General features: G+C 44.0%; 1 protein-coding gene and 1 pseudogene across 3 annotated transcripts in view; one reads left to right on the top strand and one right to left on the bottom strand.

Annotated features, from left to right (window-relative positions):
- The window catches only part of LOC109920601 (zinc finger protein 271-like), a 73,345-nt gene that overhangs the window by 11,239 nt on the left and 47,724 nt on the right, over positions 1–14,382 (top strand). The window lies entirely within an intron of this gene.
- The window catches only part of LOC109920598, a 70,073-nt pseudogene continuing 62,139 nt past the window's right edge, over positions 6,449–14,382 (bottom strand).

Raw genomic sequence — 14,382 nt, 5'->3', positions numbered from 1 at the left:
AGCAGCCCCCTACACACTATATTTCTGAAGGGTCTCTCCTGTTTTCAATGCGCTGTACCTGACATACGCTTGCTTCTTTTTCTTTATCAAACTCTTGATTCCCTTGACATCCAGGATTCCCTGGACTTGCTGCCCTTGCCTTTCACTTTTAGAGGAACACACTGGCCCTGAATCCTCACTGTTTTACTTTTAAAAGACTTCCACTTTCCAAATACAGACTCATCTGCAAGCAGCTGCTTCCAGTCAATGTTTGCCAGATCCTATCTGATGATATTGAAGTTGGCCTTCCACTAGTTCCGATAGTTAACTTCTGTACTGTCTTTATCGCTTTTCATATGACTTTGTAATGGTCACTATCCCCAAAATGCCCACCCACTGACACTTCAACCACTTGACCAGCTTAATTCCCTAGGACTGGGTCTAGCAGTGTCCATCTTTACTCAGATTATCTAAGTACTGGCACAAACACATGTCCTGAGTATATTTTAAACATTGCACTGCTTTCCCCTGAGAGGGTATTGCCCCCAGTAATATCCAACGTAGTATATCTGTTTGAGAGGGGGATAGCCACAGGAACAAGGGAAGCCTACTTGTCTTCATGGTAGTCACCCAACACTTTCTGCCTGTGTAGCCGTTATGTCTGGTTTGACCAACTCACTAATTGTCTTATTCATGACATTATCATCCTCATGATGCTCCATAGTGAGTCCATCCGCAGCTCCAGTGGCAAACCAGGAGCTGCAGCTGAACACACTTCCTGAATATGTGGTCACCATGGAGACTGGCAGTGTCCCAATTTTCCACATACTGGGGAAGCATTCTTCTGCCATTGTCAACCTTACCAACAACAAACAAAGAGATACGTTCAGCTGCTCACAACTGGCTAAACCAAACTGAGAAAAGAAATTGGAGTGACATCACAGAAAATCGGCAAGATTGTGGCTGGTAAGGATCTACCATTAGCGACTGTCTCTGAATTTGTAAAGTTGTAAATTAGAAAAATGGAGGTATTCTCTATTCAACCTGTTATTACACACCTCTGGAGCAGGTGGAACTTGAACCCAGGCCTCCTGGCTCAGAAGTAGGGACAACACTACCATTGTGCCACAGCTCCATATTAAGAAGTGTCTTATTAAGCGAATAACTGAAAACACAAGGGACAATTGAACAAAGAGCCACCACCATAGCAGAGATAAGTAATAATAACAAGGAATAATTGGATGAGCAAGCCAAGGGGAAGTGTTAACAGTGGTATTATTGCTGGACTATTAGTCCAGTGACCCAGGAAATGTCCTGAGGACCATTTAATAAGACAGGTTTTAATATTGAGTTGCAGCACAATGGTATTGTTGTCCCTACTTCTGAGCCAGTAGGCTGTGGTTCAAGTTTCACCTGCTCCAGAGCTGTGTAGTAACAGATTGAATAGAGAATACTTCCATTTTTCTAATTTATAACTTTGAAGCCCCATCATGGCAGATGGTAGAATTTGAATTCAATAATAAGGGTCTGATGATAACCACAAAACCATTGTCAATTGTCAGGAAAACCCTTCTTGCTCGCTAATGCCTTTTAGGGAAGGAAACTGCTGTCCTTACCTGGTCTGGCCGACATATGACTCCAGACCCACAACAATGTAGTTGACTCTTAACTACCCTCTGAACAATTAGGGATGGGCAATAAATAATGGCCTAGGAAACCCAGCCAGCAATACCCATTTCACATCAATGAGTTTTTAAAAGGATAAATAAAGTTGACGTAAGTGGAGTAACTTTAAGGCTAAGTAATTAAGAAACTTAGGAAGTAAGTTTAAAATATGACAAGATATACAGCTCAGGTTGGCCAAATGACATGTGTGACCTGTCATATATGGGAAGTCATGGAACCTACCAGTCTCCTAGATGACAACTTGTTCAGCAAATGCTCCCAGCTGCAGAAATGTGAGCTCAATGACAGTTTATATGGAAGTTCAGAATAGTCTTTAGATACAGAAGAAAGACATGCAACAATCAAAGAAAGAGAACAATTTGCAGAGGGCTGACTTTAATGGGCAAGAACACAGCTGAGAAGGATTAATTGGAATAAGAGGTTGGCGGGAAAACAATGAACTGAACAATGGGCCACCTTCAGAGACCAGATGGTTTATGTACAGTCGAGGTATATTCCCTCTAATGGAAAAAGTGGAACATAGAACATAGAACATAGAACATTACAGCGCAGTACAGGCCCTTCGGCCCTCGATGTTGGACTGACCTGTGAAACCAATCTGAAGCCCATCTAACCTAAACTATTCCATTATCATCCATATGTTTATCCAATGACCATTTAAATGCCCTTAAAGTTGGCGAGTCTACTACTTTTGCAGGCAGGGCATTCCATGCCCTTACTACTCTCTGAGTAAAGAACCTACCTCTGACATCTGTCCTATATCTATCACCCCTCAATTTAAAGCTATGTCCCCTCGTGGTAGCCATCACCATCCAAGGAAAAAGGCTCCCACTGTCCACCCTATCTAATCCTCTGATCATCTTGTATGTCTCTATTAAGTCACCTCTTAACCTTCTTCTCTCTAATGAAAACAGCCTCAAGTTCCTCAGCCTTTCCTCATAAGACCTTCCCTCCATACCAGGCAACATCTTGGTAAATCTCCTCTGCACCCTTTCCAATGCTTCCACATCCTTCCTATAATGCGGTGACCAGAACTGTACACAATACTCCAAGTGCGGCCACACCAGAGTTTTGTACAGCTGCAACATGACCTCATGGCTCCGAAACTCAATCCCTCTACCAATAAAACCTAACATACCGTATGCCTTCTTAACAACGCTATCAACCTGGGTGGCAACTTTCAGTGATCTATGCACATGGACACCGAGATCTCTCTGCTCATCCACACTACCAAGAATCTTACCATTAGCCCCGTACTCTGTATTCCTGTTACTCCTTCCAAAGTGAATCACCTCACACTTTTCCGCATTAAACTCCATTTGCCACCTCTCAGCCCAGCTCTGCAGCTTATCTATGTCCCTCTGTAACCTGCAACATCCTTCCGCACTATCCACAACTCCACCGACTTTGGTGTCATCCGCAAATTTACTAACCCATCCTTCTACGCCTTCATCCAGGTCGTTTATAAAAATGACAAACAGCAGTGGCCCCAAAACAGATCCTTGAGGTACATCACTAGTAACTGAACTCCAGGATGAACATTTCCCATCAACCACCACCCTCTGTCTTCTTACAGCTAGCCAATTTCTGATCCAAACCGCTAAATCACCCTCAATCCCATGCCTCCGTATTTTCTGCAATAGCCTACCATGGGGAACCTTATCAAATGCTTTACTGAAATCCATATACACCACATCAACCGCTTTACCCTCATCCACCTGTTTGGTCACCTGGTCACAGAGTCCCCTGGATGACAAAGGAGATAGAACTTAACATTAGAAAAATAAGCATGCTTTGAGAACTGTAAGGCAGAAAATATAATTGAAAATCAACTGGAATATTGAAGATGGAAGAGGTGAAAAAGCAAAGAGGAACTATTTGAAAAGACTAGCAGCTAGTATAAATGAAAATCCCATTGTCTGCAATAGGTATCTAAACAGTAAGATTGGTTAAAGGAGGAGTAGGCCCAATCGGAGACCAAAAAGGAGATTTACACATGGAGTCAGAGGGCATTACTGAGGTGGTTAAATCAATAATATGCACCTGTCTTTACAAAAGAGAAGGATGTTGCCCAGGCCATGGTGACAGAGGAAGAAACTCTGTGACCAGAAGGTTTCAAAATTAATGAGGAAGAAGTCTTAGATAAATTGTTGGCACTTAAAGTTGATAAGATACCTGGACCAGACGAGATGTAACCAAGAATTTTGAAGGCAGTGAGGGTTGAAATTCCAGGGGCACTGGCTGTATCTTCCAATATTCCCTGTATTTGTGGGAGGTGCCAGAAGACTGGAGAATTGCAAATATTACAGCCTTGATCGAGAAAGGTTCTAAGGATAATCCCAGCAATTACAAACTATTTAATATAACATTAGTGGTGGGGAAATTTCTAGAGACTATTATGTGGGATAGAATTAGTAGTCACTGAAAAAGGTAGGTTAATTATGAGGAGTCAGCACAGATTTCTAAAGTGAAAATCATGGTGAACTAACTTGCTGGAGTATTTTGAAGAGGAAACAGAAGGAGTGGGTAAGGATAATACTGTTGATATGCTATACATGGATTTCCAGAAAGCATTTGTTACAGTGCCACACAGACATGAGAAAAGTTATAGGACATGGCATAAAATCAACAGCAAACATGTGGATATAATATTAGCTGAGCAATAGGGAACAAAGAGTAATGGTCAATGGATATTTTTCAGGCTGGAGGAATGTCTGTAGTGGAGTTCCCCAGGGGTTGGTATTGTGTCCCTTGCTTTTCCTGATATATATGAATGTATCTTGGTGTGCAAGGCACATTTAAAATTTTGCAGATGACAATACACTTAGAAGAACTGTAAACTGTCAGGAGGACAGTGTGGAACTCCAAAAGGACATTGACAAGTTGATGGAGTTGGCAGATGAGGTTCAGTGCAAAGGAGTATGAATGATTCATTTTGTTCAGGAGAACATACAAAGAGCTAGGAACAGGAGTAGGCAATTCAGTCCTTTGAGCCTGCTCCACCATTCAATATGATCATCGCTGATCTCACCTTGGCTTCAACTCCACTTTTCTGCCTGCTCCCCATTACCCTTCAACCTGTTAATAATTAAAAATATGAATATCTCCTTTAAATTTACTCAATGTCTGGCATTCACCACACCCTGCTGTAGTGAATTTCATAGATTCATCTACAAATTTTTTGCCATTCACCTAATCTTATCCATTTATAAATTTCTTACTTCTTTATTGCAACTTAATGTCATCCCACCTATTTTAGTGTCATCTGAAAATTTGGCTTTCATACCTTCCATCCCAAAATCCGCATTATTAATCTAGATCGTAAATATTTGGGGCCCAAAGACCAAACCCTGCAGCACCTCACTAGTTACATCTTGCCACAGAAAAATTCCCATTTATCCTGACTCTGCTTTTTGTTGGTTAGTCAATTCCATACCCAAACTAAAATATTACCTCTCACCTCATGTGATCTCACCTTCTGCATTAATCTCCTCTAAGGCACCTTATCAAATGGAAGTCCAGATATATTACATTTACAGGATCCCCATTATCCACTTTGCTTGTTACATCTTCGAAGAACTCGATCTAATTAGCCAAACATGATTTGCCCTTCATAAAACCATGCTGACTCTGGTAGTTGCATTTTGACTTTCCAAATGTCCTGTTATTACTTCCTTAATAATGGATTCTAATTCAGAGACATTGGAAGAAATATAAAACAGGATACAAATCTAAATGGATTGCAGGAGCAGGGGGACCTGAATGCACATGATACAGTGTTCTCAACTTTATTAATAGTGGCATAGAGTACAAGAACAGGGAGGTGATGCTGAACTTATGCAAGACACTTGCCAAACCACAGCTGCAGTATTGTGTACAGCTGTGGGTGTCACATTAGAGCAAAGATGAAGAGACTGCAGAAGTGATTTACAAGAATGGTTCCAGGAATAAGACACTCCGGTTATGAGAACAGATTGAAGACTAATCAATCTGGGACTGTTCTCCTCGGAGAGAAAGTGGCTGAGAGGTGATGTGACAAAGGTTTTTAAAATCGTGAGCGACCTGGATAGAGTACATAGCGAGAAGCTGTTCCCGCTCATAAAAGAAAAATAGGTGAGGGCATAGATATGAGTAAAAATGGTTTTCCCCACATAGCAAGTGGTTAGAGGATATAGAATGAGCTGCCTGGAAATGTGGTGGAGGCAGAATCATTTGAAGTTTTTAAGACTGCGTTGGATGATTATTTGGATAGAAATAGTGTGGATGAATATGGGGAAAAGGCAGGAGATTGATACTAATTAACAGAACTGGTGCAGGTGCAATGGGCTGAAAGCCATTTTTCGGGCAGCATGGTGGCTCAGTGGTTAGCACTACTGCCTCACAGCACCAAGGACCCAGGTTTGATTCAAACCTTGGGCAACTATCTGTGTGGAGTTTGCACATTCTCCCCATGTCTGCGTGGGTTTATTCTGGGTGCTTGGGTTTCCTCCCACAGTCCAAAGATGTGCAAGCTTAGGTGGATTGGCCATGTAAATTTGCTCATAGTGTCCAGGGATGAGTCGGTTAGGTGCATTAGTGATGGGAAATACAGGGATAGCAAAGGGGATGGGTCTGGATGGGATTCTCTTTGGAGGGTTGGTGTGGACTTGTTAGGCTGAATGACCTATTTCCACATTGTAGGGATTCTATGATCTCTTCTGTACTGTCACACTTCTGTGGTTTAATTAGTGCTGTGTGGTTGCTGAATATTTGTCAAGGAATTTTATTAAAGCAAACGTACACCTTTTGTGACCAATTGAAAGTTTTATTGAAGAGTGCTGCACTGTGATCTGATTGGCTTCTTGATCAATGCAGTATATTATCATCTACAGGATAATATCTTCACTCATTTTATGATGTGATTGTTTCTCATTAAATTGTTGTGGGTTTGTACTGGGAGTCCAGAGCCTCAGAAATTCAATCCCTGGCCCTGACAAGAACTCTCATCTACGTTCAATGAATAATCCATCTGGAGTTGGACTTGAACCCATAAACTTGCTCTCTGAGCTGGAGGGTTGTGGGTTCAAGTCCCACTCCAGAACTTGAGCACAACAACTGCTACTTAACAATCCAGTATAGGACTGAGGGTTAGAGGAGATTAGAGAAGCAGGGAGGGAAAAAGACTGAGCTTTCTTGGGAAGAGAGGGTTATTCCTCCAGATTTATTCCTGGTACATTGTTAGAACTGTGTCTAAACAATGGAGTGTCCCTGACTGAATGAAAGCAGAACAGTCCATCAGTAGTATTGATTGAAGACAATCCCTTACACTGTCCATTCCACCGATACCAGGGACTTTGCCACTTTTCACACTGTCATATGCCTGCACTTAAGACTGTCCAACATGCTTCCAACCCTGATCAAGAGAGTTATTGAAACATTCATTCACAACAGGCAATTCCGGTGTATCTTGGGCAAGGGAGAAGTGCTTGGAGAGGACTGGCCAATGCTCAGTGCAACTCTGTTCAACATTATAAGGACCACTTTTATTTTTTGGATGGTAGAATTAAAAATAGAAAAAAGATGCATTAAAAGAATGGATTGTTGCAGTTTTGAAAAAAAATTAGCAGGACTCATTGCATGTTGTATCCACAATGTGGCCTTCGTCTAGCAGTGGGAGTGGCTGATAGACACCTCGCTCTGTGGGTTTGTGTCGAGGAACAGTTTGCCTTGTGACTGGCTTTTAATTAGTTCTTTGAACCAAGATTAGTTATATGAGATAAGGAGTATTCAGCACAGTAGCTATTTGTTGATGAGATCCTGGCCAAAGTCTATAGCTTTCTGTTTGGAGAATACAGCAGGAACATTCAGTCTGCAAAGGAGGAAACATCTTTCTTGGCCTCCTTTCTGTGAGTGCAGAAGTAAAAAGGACATTCCAAGCAGCTAGCTACTCCCCCTCTCTGCAAATTCCCTTCTTGAAAGGAAAAAGGGGAAACCATCTTCTGAAACATTGAAAAGGCAGTGAATAAAAGAGTGAGAATCAGTGGGTCCACAACCTCATGTCCTCATCAAAGAGTCAAAAGAAAACATCTCATGAATGCCTGTAATCCAAATTGATGCCAGAACTGTGCTTCACTGACTTTTTATTTCTTCCACCCTTATTATTTGAATTTTATCTTGTCTCTTTGTGCGTCTGTTTGTACGTCAGTGGGAAATCTTACAATGGGGTAGAATTTAAGTTATAGGGAGGTATAAGTTAATTTCTTTTTTGCCTTCAGTTAAAAATAATTGATTTGCAGTGAATAGCTGTTTTCTTCTTTAATACCGAAATCTGCTGAATGAGTTCTTTTAACCTGGATTTGTCAGTCAGGTAAATTGGGAACTTTGGAGGGTTCAGTTGAATGTGATGACTCTAGGATAATGCTGCTTGATTCCAATCTATTGCTCTGGTGAGTTGCTACATCATTATGAATCTTCCAGTTTATCAAGAGCAATATTCCATATAAAGTGCAGGGCTGTGTAGCCACTGGGAAACCTGAGGCACACTTGGTTGTCCTGTTTCTGTTTAAACATACCACGTACAGAACACAGACATCTACACAGGAAGAAGCTGTCACAGAAGGCTCATTGCAAATCTCATACACGATGGGCCTTTCCACTGTACGTTCCTGGTAGTGCAGATGGCTCTTTAAATCAGTCTAGGCTTTGTCTCACACCTCACACTTGACTAGTTTCTCCCCTGGGTGTGTGCACAGGTTTGTTAAATGCAAGAAAGATTTGTCACATTTTTCACATCCTGTTCTTTGCAGTGTGAATCATCTGCTATATCAGGAGGTTCAAGGATGTTCCAAAAGTTTTGTTTAAACATCACACTTGATGACTTTATCTCCAGTGTGGACTAACACTCCAATGAAAGACTTCCAAGCTTAATAATCATGTGAAGGCTTTGTCATATACCTCTCATTCAAAGAGTTTCTCCCCTTCATGAATCCACTGGTGTCTCACAAAAGTATAGGAGTCAGTAAAAGCCTTATTAGAAATCTTACGTCTGAATGGTTTCTCCCCTGTGTGTAAACGCTGGTGTCTCCTAAGGTTTGAGGACTGTGAGAATGATTTCTTGCACACAACACACATGAATGGTTTGTCCCCTGTATGAACACGCCTATGTACACGAAGGGTTGATGAATCTGAGAATGATTTGTCACACACTTCGCATGGGAATGGTTTCTCCCCTGTGTGAGTGCGATGGTGTACACGGAGAGTCGATGAATCGGAGAATGATTTGTCACACATTTCACACATGAATGGTTTCTCCCCTGTGTGAATGCGTTGATGGATGCAGAGAGTTGATGAATCAGAGAATGATTTGTCACACACTTCACATATGAATGGTTGGTCTCCTGCGTGAATGCGTTGGTGGTTGAGGAGGGTTGATGATCGTGAAAACAATTTGTCGCACAACTTGCACATGAATGGCTTGTCCCCTGTGTGAATACGTTGGTGGTCAAGGAGACGTGATGACCTCGAGAATGATTTGTCACACACCTCACATGTGAATGGTTTCTCCCCTGTGTGCACGCACTGATGGAGTCGGAGATGTGATAATTGTGTGAATGATTTGTCACATACTTTACACATGAACGGTTTCTCCCCTGTATGGATGCGTTGGTGGATGCGGAGGTGCGATGATTGTGAGAATGATTTGTCACAAACCTCGCATGTGAATGGCTTCTCTCCAGTGTGAACGCGTTGATGCAAGCGAAGGTGTGATGACTGCGAGAATGATTTTTCACATGACTTGCACTTGAATGGTTTCTCCCCTGTGTGAATGCGCTGGTGATTCACAAGAGTCAATGCGTGTGTGAAAGCTTGGTCACATGTGTCACACCTGAAGGGTTTCTCCCCTGTGTGGATCCTCTGGTGTATCTGCAGATCAGAAAAATGGATGAAAGATTTGCCACAAACCTCACAGGTGAAGGGTTTCTCCCCTGTGTGAATGCGTTGGTGAGTCAGCAGGGTTGTAGATGTTGCAAAAGCTTTATCACAAACTTCACATTTAAACGGTTTCTCCCCTGTATGAACATATCGGTGTGTGCGGAGGTGTGATGACCGCGAAAATGATTTATTGCACACTCCGCAAGTGAATGGCCTCTCCCCACTGTGGATACTTTGGCCTTTCATGAGCGTCGATGACTGCATGAAATCTTGGTCACACATCTCACACTTGAATGCTTTTTTGTCCAGGTGGCTGTTTAGTGATGCACCTTCTGTGCTAGATCTTGTTAGCCTGTGGAACCCTCCTCACACATGAACAGTTTCCTCCTTGTAGGAATGAGTCAGTGATTCATGAGGCTCGATGAATGATTGAAGCTGTCACCACACTTGGAGCCACTTACACTTCTTCCCAGTCTCACCCTGATTGATCACCCACAGTTGAACCTTCAGAAAGGTTGGTTCTGATGGAAGGCTCCACACCACTGACCAGTTTCAGATCTGATGATACGTCAAAGCTCCCCTGACTCGACTGATTTCCAGATGATGGTTTCACTGCCCAGCCTTCTCTGTGTTGAGCAATGCTGTAAAGGGACTGGATGTCTTCACACAGTTCAGCAGTTGTTCTTTAGATGATGGTCAGCATCTATCTGCAGTGTCTATCCTCTCTCTATTCTCTGGTGTAGTACGGTGCAATCCTTCTGTAAAACATTAAGAGGAAACATGATTTCCTCCAACTCCCTCTCCTTCTTCGCTGAAGGGTCCAACTCCTTGGTTTTTTTGTTTATACTTTCAGAGGATCTGGCTGACTAGCATTTATTGCCCATCCTTAACTGTCCATGAGAAGCCTTCTTGAACTGCTTCAGTTCATCTGGTGTAGACTGATTTCCAGCAACAGTGTCAGAACAGTGACATAGTCTCAAGTCAGGATAGTGCATAGTTTGGAAGGAAATTTGCAGAGGTGGTGTTCCCATGTATCTGCTGCTCTTTTGTCCTTTCAATGGGAAAGGTTGCAGGTTTGGAAGGTGATGTCGGAAGAGTTGTGAGTTGTTGCTATGTTATGGTGGAGGTGGGTATGTGGAATGAGGGCAGGGAGGCTTTCAAGGAGACTCAGGTTTGAGCAGGAGGACAATGAAATTTAGGAGAGGGTGCACAGAGAGCAAGAGTCAGGTCATGTGGGAGGGACAGTAGAGTTGGACCAGGGGTGTTCGTGATATATAGACAAAGGTTCAGTCAGGAGTGAGGTGGTATGGGTGGGATGATATTCGGCTTGCCTGGTGACCAGGATTTGGGACCTGGCTACTCCATAGCTTCGCTTCTTAACCAGACATGGAGTTTGTTGTACTGGCAAAAACTTTTGAAATGTCATTTTTAATAATTACTTATGTAAAATATCAATTTAATGGATTGGAATTGTTTTCCCCAGCCTCCACCCACTTCCCATCCCCTCAAATACAGGTTCATATTCATGGCAAACCTTCAAACTTTTCTTTTCTGAAGTTTGCATACTCCTCCCAACTCAGTGAAAAATTGTAATAAGGCCCATCAAGTCAGGAGGCTGGCCAAGCCAATATTTTTAAATTCATTCATGGCATGTGGGTGCTTCTGGCTAGGCAGCATTTATTGCCTGTCCCCAGTTGCCCGGAGGGCAGTTAAAAGTCAACCACATTGCTTTAGGTCTGGAGTCGCATGTAAACCAGACCAAATAAGGATGACAGATTCCCTTCCCAAGAGCCAAACGGGTTTTTCCAACAATCGACAATGGTTTCATGGTCATCATTGAATTCTTAATTCCAGGTTCTTTTATTGAATTCAAATTTCACCATGTGCCATGTTGGGTTTCGAACCAGGGTCCCCAGAACATTAGAGATAACAAGGTGTAGAACTGGATGAACACAGCAGGCCAAGCAGCATCAGAGGAGCAGGAAGGCTGGGTCTAGGTCTGAAACATCAGCTTTCCTGCTCCTCTGATGCTTCTTGGCCTGCTGTGTTCATCCAGCTCTACACCTTGTCACCTCAGATTCTCCAGGATCTGCAGTTCCTATTATCTCTCCCCAGAACATTAGCTGAATTTCTGGATTAATAGTCCAGTGACAATACCACTTGGCCATTGTCTCCACCTATAACCGAGCGCAGTACACACCGCTGCGACTGTGCCTCGATGGTGGAGTGAATGTTGAAGGCAGTGGATATGGTGCCAATCAAGTGGGCAGCCTTGTCCTGGACACTGTCAAGTTTCCCGAGTGTTGTCAGAGTTGCAGTCATCCAATCAGGTGGAAAGAATTCCACCAAACTCTTAACTTGTACATTGTAGATGGTGGATAAGCTTTGGGGAGTCAGGTTAGTTACTCACTACAGGATTCTGACCTGCTAATCTGCTCTTGCTGCCACAGTATTTAAATGGAGAGACCAGTGGAGGTGATGGCGGGCTGTGTGTGTGAGGGTGGGTGGGGAGGGTGCAGGGTGTGTGAGTGTGGGGTGGGTAGAGGGTATCTATGATGGTGGAGATGTGGGAGGGATAGGAGACACAGACAGTGCTGATTGCTAGGACCCGGGACAGTGTTGTCCCTTTTCCGCAATGAATTTATCAATTAATGGCCCACAGGATAATAACCAGCTCCCAACAGACACACAGAACTCAACAATAGGAAATCAGTAAGAATCCTCTGGCGAGGCCACATCTGCAATATTGTGTCCACTTCTGGTCACCAAATTATAGGAAAGATATTATTAAGCTGGAGATGGTTCAGAAGAGATTTACCAGCATTCTGCCAGGAGTGGAACGTTTCAGTTATAAAGAGAAGCTGGATAAGCTGGGACTCTTTTCACCGGAGCATAGGAGATTGAGAGGTGACCTGATAGCAGTTTATAACAACAATGAGAGGTATAGATAGAGATAATGGTAGTTGTCTTTTCCTGAGGATGGGGAATTTTAAGATGAGGGGGCAAATTTTTAAGGTGAGAGGAGATAGATTTAAAAACATGCGATGGGCAAATATATTTACACAGAGAGTGGTTCACGTGTAATGAACTTCCTGAGGCAGTGAAGGATGTGGGTACAATTGCAACGTTTAAAAGACATTAGGGTACGTACATAAATGGGAAATGTTTGGAGAGATATGGGCCAGGACCAGGCAGGTGGGACTGGTTTTAGTTTGGAATTATGTTCGGCATGGACCTAAGGGTCTGTTTCTGTGCTGTATGACTCTGTGACTCTGCACTTTCCAGATAATGACACATCACCTTCTCATATTCAGGAATGAGCCATCAACAAAACTCAGCCTGGAAATCAGAAGGGAGATGTGTCCAACAAACAAACTGAATATCCAACTCACAGCTCCAGTCAAAAAGTTCAGCACAAAGCACTGAGTAACAGCTCTCTCAGACATAGTAGGAACTGCAGATACTGGAGAATCTGAGATAACAAAGTGTAGAGCTGGATGAACACAGCAGGCCAAGCAGCATAAGAGGAGCAGGAAGGCTGACGTTTGGGGCCGAGACCCTTCCTCAGAAATGGGGGAGGGGAAGAGGGTTCTGAAATAAATAGGGAGAGGGGGGAGGTGGATAGAAGATGAATAGAGGTGAAGATAGGTGGAGACGAGACAGACTGGTCAAAGAGGCGGGGATGGAGCCAGTAAAGGTGAGCCTAGCTGGGGAGGTAGGGAGGAGATAGGTCAGTCCAGGGAGGACGGACAGGTCAAGGGGGCGGGATGAGGTTAGTCGGTAGGAGATGGGGGTGGGGCTTGAGGTGGGAGGAGGGGATAGGTGGCAGGAAGGACAGGTTAGGGAGGCGGGGACAAGCTGGGCTGGTTTTGGGATGCGGTAGGCGGAGGGGAGATTATGAAGCTTGTGAAGTCCACATTGGTACCATTGGGCTGCAGGGTTCCCAAGCGGAATATGAGTTGCTGTTCCTGCAACCTTTGGGAAGCATCGCTGTGGCACTGTGGGAGGCCCAGGATGGACATGTCATCTGTGGAATGGGAGGGGGAGTTGAAATGGTTCAAGACTGGGAGGTGCAGTTGTTTAGTACGAACCGAGCGTAGGTGTTCTGCAAAGCGGTCCCCAAGCTTCTGCTTGGTTTCCTCGATGTAGAGGAGGCCACAACGGGTACAGCGGATGCAGTATACCACATTAGCAGATGTGCAGGTGAACATCTGCTTGATGTGGAAAATCTTCTTGGGGCCTGGGATGGGGGTGAGGGGGGAGGTGTAGGGGCAGGTGTAGCACTTCCTGCGGTTGCAGGGAAAAGTGCTGGGTGAGGTGGGGCTGGAGGGGAATGTGGAGCGGACAAGGGAGTCACGGAGAGAGTGGTCCCTCCGGAAGGCAGATAAGGGTGGGGGGGGGGGGGAGGGAAAAATGTCTTTGGTGGTGGAGTCGGATTGCAGATGGCAGAAGTGTTGGAGGATGATGAGGGGGGAAGTTGCGGTCCTATAAAAACGAGGACATCTGAGATGTACAGGAGTGGAATGCCTCATCCTGGGAGCAGATGCGGCGGAGGCGAAGGAATTGGGAATGGGGATGGCATTTTTGCATGAAGGTGGGTGGGAGGAGGTGTATTCTAGGTAGCTGTGGGAGTCGGTGGGCTTGAAATGGATATCGGTTTCTAGGTGGTTGCCGGAGATGGAGACAGAGAGCTCCAGGAAGGAGAGAGAGGTATTAGAGATGGTCCAGGTGAACTTGAGGTTGGGGTGGAAGGTGTTGGTGAAGTGGATGAACTGTTCGAGCTCCTCGTGGGAGCACGAGGTGGTG

The sequence above is a fragment of the Rhincodon typus genome, chromosome 35, assembly GCF_021869965.1.
Source record: "Rhincodon typus isolate 14 chromosome 35, sRhiTyp1.1, whole genome shotgun sequence".
NCBI classification, from domain to species: domain Eukaryota; kingdom Metazoa; phylum Chordata; class Chondrichthyes; order Orectolobiformes; family Rhincodontidae; genus Rhincodon; species Rhincodon typus.
The sequence above is the reverse complement of the archived record's forward strand: the minus strand, read 5'-3'. Positions and strand labels throughout refer to the sequence as shown.